Source organism: Danio rerio, chromosome 8, assembly GCF_052040795.2.
Source record: "Danio rerio strain M-AB ecotype USA chromosome 8, GRCz13ab, whole genome shotgun sequence".
In the NCBI taxonomy this organism is placed as follows: Eukaryota; Metazoa; Chordata; class Actinopteri; order Cypriniformes; family Danionidae; genus Danio; species Danio rerio.
Genome location: NC_141028.1, coordinates 11,430,126 through 11,436,842, shown reverse-complemented (window position 1 = coordinate 11,436,842; position 6,717 = coordinate 11,430,126). Strand labels below are relative to the sequence as shown.

Sequence of the window (6,717 nt, the reverse complement as noted above, 5' to 3'; positions counted from 1 at the left end):
CTTGAGCATCCACACAGCAAATTCATCAGAGTTAAATTCTCGGTGTTGAAGCATTTGAGAGTAAAGTGTTGACGTTAAAGAGTTAGATTTTGATAAATGAATATAATAAGAGTTAGAATTGTTTTTATTCAGTGCGAAATCAAGGAGTTATCTTTTTAACACTTGGTGGTGTTATTTCCAACATCCGGGAATTCATGCAGCCCCAGTCACTAAAGAATTTTCCAGACGCCATTTTCCATCTGAGATTTAGAACAGCAACTGGTGAGTCAAACTACCTAAATGTTGGTATTTTACAGACTTTCTTTGAGGAAATACAGTTGTAAACATGTTGTGAAGTTAATAACTTTAGAATGGAGTTACAATTTTAAACTTCTGCGGTTCATTCATGGTCGTTTGTGTATCTAGCTTAACTGCATTACTATTGACTTCTTTTCAAGAATGTTTTTATATGCTCACGCATACATAGTGCATAAAAACATCAAATGTACATGTTCAACACATTTCTGTCACGCTTAATGCCATTTTGTGCGTTGTTACCCATCTGTAAAATAAAATCGACACTTCTCCTTTAATTCCAAGCAAACTAGCGAGGGAATCCCCGGAGCCGCCTAACGTTAGCCTACTCTGCCCGGATGCTAACGGCAACACAGGACGGTTTCCATAAGCTCTGGAGAGTTTCTAAAACATATCTGGTGAGTAAATGAACATATGCTTACTTGTAAAAGGCTTCCTGACTGAAACAAATGATTGTTTGTTATTAGTGTACGTTAATTTGGTTATTTTAAACACCGCGGCCCTTTTAAACTGGTTCATTCGTGGCCGTCCATATACCGTTAGTCCATAACTTAGACTCGTGTGATAACGTACGCTTGAATTATATTAAGTGTTGACAACCATTAAAGTCGGAATGTTAACATTAATGTCTTTAAATGACCGCGTTTGCACTTTATCAGACATTTAACGTTACAGAAGTCTCCCGGAAGTTGCGGGACTAACGTTAACGTTATTGCCCAAGTAGATGCCCGCAAATAAATGATCATCTCCCGGATATCGCGCGTCTCCCGCCCGGTCATTAAACACTTTGCACGCCCCTCTCCACCGCATCCCTCCCAGCTCTTCAGGTACGTCGCGCGCAAGTCACCCCCACCGCTCTTTAGGTACGTCGCGCGCAACTCATCCCATTGCTCTTTAGGTACTCATCTCTCCCGCTACCTCCCGCAAATCAACTCTGTATCCCCCGAAAATGACTTTTCCCAACTCGGGATGTCTGACGTTAGTAAGTTAGGCTATTTCTGTTGGCAGGAACATCTTAGTCAAGCTTTTTCTCCCGCATGATATTGTGCTTAAAACTATAGGCTAAACTTAGCATGTACTGTACACAACATTTCCGTTTTATTAGTGCGTTGTAAACAGCCACCTGTCTGTAAAATTAATCAACTGATTCATATTTGAGCAGCCTAATGATGATACAGGTTTGATTTGTAGATTTATTATCAATAATCAACATCTGAATCAAAAGATATGTGAAAATGTTTGAGGCATACTTTGTGATGTTCATCTCTCTTTTTTATCTGAAGGTTATGCATATGTGTTAGATACTAATGTGTTGTTGTTTTTTAACAGCCACAGTTCTCTGTACAATAACACAAGACCCTGTGACGGTGGCTGATTAGAGACGGATGGTGTATTTTCCAGAGTTGGTGAAATGACCAAGCACACCTTCTTGGTCATATGTGGTGATAATAATGAAGGTATGTTTGATAAAGTTCTGTATTTGTTTTACAATAAGCTGAGAGGGTATTAGAGCATTAGAGAATAACAAATGACATGAAGGTGATAAGTTTTGTATTGTGGGTGAACTGTTACTTAAATAATGTTTTGCTCTTTGCTTTGCACTTTTCCTCTTCTGCTTATCCTAATATTTTAGATTATATTTGGACCTGAAACATCTGCTAGACTCCAGGAAAGGTGGCGTCAATACTGGACCTGAAAGGGCCTAACAAGTTGAATCTGGTAAAGAAACATGCACGCACACACACACACGCACACACACACACACACACACACACGCACGCACGCACGCACACGCTTACAGAAAACTGTAAATTTATGAATATTTTTTACACTGTGGCCAATATTTTAGGGAAGTCAGCATCACTAAATGATATAAAAGATTTTAAGCTCCTCTAAATTTTGCTCCAAGTGTTGTGTTAAATTCAGGATTCTGGACAGACAGCTGCCTGTTTTTCCAGTTCTAGTCATAGTGGTTAACCTAATTGTTTTTGGAGATCCAACAGTGATGTATGTGTTTTTTCTACTCTTCCATATCCTGTCACCTCAACCAGCTGGGAGAGTCAAGTTGTGGATCATCATGTGGATTTTCAAAAGGTGAGTTTAGATTTCTTGAATGTTTTATTTACTTTAAATGTTCTTTTAAATATATCATAGAATTTGATTGCAATTTGTTTTCAAACATTTTTCTTAGTCATGCTGGAGTCTTGAAGAGTTCTTAAATGAGCATCACCCTACAGTATATCCGTGCATCAGGAACCACCAGACGAGCGATCAGCAGCTACTACTGTACATCGTCATGGATAAAAAGGTCATCCTGTGGCTGGGAAGCACTTCATTCACAGGACATGCTTGATGAGATTTCCTAGCTCCAGTTTGTTTTCACACAAGTTTACAGCATTTATACCTTCATTTAAACTGCTGTGTTTGATATGGAGGACCAAGGAAACACCCGAAGTGAAAGATTTGCACGCCAAGTTGTTTAAAATGTAATTTCAGAAAAAAACTATGCGTTCAGAAGAAAACTATGAGTGACGATATATTGAACTTTCAAATTGCTCTGATGAAACATCAAGTTTGGACATCATATTTTGTTGATACTGTCTTTACTAATAAAACATTTAAAGCAAATTTGACATTGTTGCATTTTAAAAATTGAATGAATTGTTGAAGTTGTGAATGTTTTCAAATAAAATGTTTTTTATTTTGTAATTTACAGTCTATTTGACCTTTTTACCATATTTACACTCAAGAGAGTTGAATAAAATAATATATTACACCAGGTGGTGTTAAATATAGTTACATTTTTTAACTCTGCCCTGAGTTAAAATTAACCCTTACTTCGGTGTCAATGTGCCAACCCTTTTGAAAGTGTTGATTTAAGTCTGTTTTGAGTGGACCCCATGAGACACTTTCAAAGTGTTGAAATTAACACCCATAGAGTTGTTTTGGGTCCCCATATTTTGCTGTGCAGAGGAAACCTATGCGAACATGGGGAGAACATGCAAACTCCACACAGAAATGCCAACTTAGCCAGCCGGGGGGCTCGAACCAGCAACCTTCTTGCTTTGAGGCAATCACGCTACCTACTGCGCCCGCATGTTAAATTATTTTAAATATTGCATTGCAGAGTTTTAGTCTGAGTGTGTTTTAAGTTGAGTTTTTGTGTGACCACTTATTTCTCCCATAAAAACGAGTCACAACTCAACATGATTAAACTTGGTAATCTAAATCAAATGACTGACACCCTTAGTAGTGAATAGTTTAATACCTCAACTAGTACTTTTTTTAAATACAAAATGCCTTTTTTTCTAAGCAAAACCAATTGTTACTCAATATTATTGAACTTCACCTCATAAAAAGTTATACATTGCAGAATTAAAGTTGGATTTTTTTTTTGTACTTTAATATAAAAAAGTAAATTTTTCCTAAGAATAACGAATCACAACTCAACATGCTTGAACTTGGGAACCTGAATCATGATTGATACACTCTGAATAGTAAAATATTTTTGACTTCAACTAGTACTTTTTCATTAAAACATTTTATTTTTCTCATCAAAATCAATTCAAAAACATAGCAGAGTTTAAGTTGAAGCATTTTATGTGTACTTTATTATGACAACAACGTATTTTACCTAGTGAATTCTTTAAGATCTCAACTTTTTTCATTAGAAACGCCTTTTCGAAGCAAAACCAATTGTAAATTATTACTAAACTTCATGTTAAAAACATTAATAATACACTGCAGTGATTTAGTTTAAGTGTGTTTTAATATGAAAACCACTTATTTTTCCTAAGAAAAACAAGGCACAACTCAACATGATTGAACTCGGGAATCTGAAACACGACTGACACTCTAGGTAGAGAATTATTTAATACATCAACAAGCACTTTTTCATAAACACCTTTTTTTCTGAGCAAAACTAATTCAACATTATTAAGCTTCACATAAAAAACATTAATACATTGCAGAGAGTTAAAGCACTTTTGTGTACTTTACTATGACAAAAACTTATTTTTCCTAGTAGTGAATTATTTGAATTCTTATTTATTAGAAAACCAAGTCACAACTCAACATAATTAAACTTGGGAATCTTAATCACATGACTGACACTACTAATTGTGAATCATTTAGTACTTTTTTCATTAAAACATCTTTTTTTTCCTGAGTAAAACTAATTGGAAAACATTACAGAGTTTGAGTTGAAGCATTTTATATATATTTTAATATGACAACCACTTATTTTTCCTGGTAGTGAATTAATTAATACCTCAACTAGTACTTTTTGTAAACTCATTTTTATAAGCAAAACCAATTGTAAATAAATACTGAACTCAATGTTAAAAAAAAATACATGGCAGAGTTTTAATTGATGTATTTTTAATTAATGTTTTTGTGTTTTTTTTTATATAAAAACCCCTTATTTGTTCTAAGAAAAAGAAGTCACAAGTCAACTTGATTAAACTTTGGAATCTGAATCATATGTCCAAAACTCTTAGTAAATAAAAACTCAGATAAAATAAATCTGATTTCACTAATATCCATCTACACCCTGCTAAAAACATGTCCACTGTAAAAAAAAAAAAAAAAAAAAAGCCTGATTCCACTCAATTGATTTGTTTTGGGACAACGTGAATGAATTAAGTAAACTTATTAGTTTTTACAAATTTAAGTTGACTGAACATAAAACAATTAAGCTGGCCCAAAAACGCTCAAGAATTGTGTTGTTTCCGCTCATTTTAAATAAGTCATTTAAACAAAAAGCATTTTTTGTAAATGTGTTGGATCTAGAAATTAAATCACCAGTGTTTGGGGGAGCAGGACAGTGTTTATGTTCATATAGGGACAAACCACACTCTTTCATCAGCCCCGGAAGTTTCCTCCCACGTTCCTTCTCCATTTTCTTGCATTTTTCGATGTGCTTTTGGGTTTCTGCATGTGCACCGAGCTGCACCATCCTCCAACATCCCGATGTGGTCGAGCAACCGACTACTACAGGCTGCTGGGCTCAAGTGGCTTCAATTACAGATGCTCACAATTACAGAGGAAAAGAACAGGGCTGGGCAGAACGTGCCAAGCACAAACACTGCCTGGATCACAGGAGGAGAAAGAGGGGGAGAGCGGGGAAGTCGAACATTACCATCCCACCCAACCAACCACCATTGGGTTATTTTGAGATCTCGGTAGCTTGCAGTGTTTAGATACACTGTAAAATGTGTTTAGTTAACTTTACTTTAAAAATGTAGTAAACCTATTGCACTTAAAAATCACTTGTTTTATGTTCAATCCACTTAAATTTGAAAAAAAAAATTAATAAGCTTTAAAAAACTTTTTTAATAAAAACACTTTCGGTGTCTTGTATATTTATTTTTACCTCCTTTTCCCAATGACTCCCATATAAATCGTCCCAGCAACTTTTTCCCAAGCCCATCCTATACATGACGCTAATTTGCTGTGATTGGATGTATGACCCAGTCTGTTGTAATTGGACTACTAACGAAACCCCCATCACTATTTCTAAACAAATTACGTTTGCTGTTTGTTCAAGCTACATATTTAAATTGAGCTGAAACAACAGTAACTTAAGTTATTTTTGGTGACAGCTTAATAGTTTTATGTTCAATCTACTTAAATTGGTAAAAATCAACAACTTAACTTGATTCCTTCATGTTTACCCAACACAAATTGACTGTGTGGAACCCAACATTTTTTTACCAACCCAATTTTTACAAATTTCTGGAGAGCACCAAATACGTCCCAAGAGGTACATTCTAAAAACAGTCTTCGTTTTCCCGAATCCACCAGAGGCCTCTGTGCGAGTGCCATTTGTGCCTGCTTTTCTTGCTTTAATCCACCAGAGGCCGCTGTCGACTGACTAACTGATTGACATCTCCACCCACCCCTCTCCCTAAACCCAACCAATAGTTTTTTAAAAAGCAATCCAGAAAAAAAAGCCCTTGCGGCAGCCTGTTTTTACCCTTTTTTTTTTTTTTTTTACTACATTCTCATTTTACTACATTCTCATCCTGTTATTTTCTTGTTTATTTAATTTTTTGGCTTTTGTTTTAATCTTACCTGCTTTCTGGAACCGTTCTTTACCAAATTCGAACCTAGTTGTCGTGGTGAAAAGGAACGCGTCATATATCACCCAGTAGCGTTCATTTTAAAGATAAAATTTGTTCCTCTGGCTACATAATTTGCGATCTCCAGAAATGTGTATATGACGTTTTCAGAATGAGCCTATGTTGTTTTTTACAATGTAGATGAAATGTGTGCACACTTATATTAATTAAGTATTAAGTAAAGTGTACTTAGGGGTGACGCGATGGCGCAGTAGATAGTGTTGTCGCCTCACAGCAAGAAGGTCGATGGTTTGAGCCCCGGCTGGGTCAGTTGGCATTTTTGTGTGGAGTTTGCATGTTC

At 35.7% G+C, this 6,717-nt stretch overlaps 1 long non-coding RNA gene across 1 annotated transcript; it reads left to right on the top strand.

Annotated features, from left to right (window-relative positions):
* Positions 1-204: 204 nt before the first annotated feature.
* Positions 205-3,003, top strand: LOC147842574 (uncharacterized). The gene is made up of 6 exons (XR_015497597.1): positions 205-261; positions 580-692; positions 1,624-1,751; positions 1,928-2,013; positions 2,346-2,388; positions 2,486-3,003. It is a non-coding gene; the product is annotated as an uncharacterized LOC147842574 (long non-coding RNA).
* Positions 3,004-6,717: the final 3,714 nt, after the last annotated feature.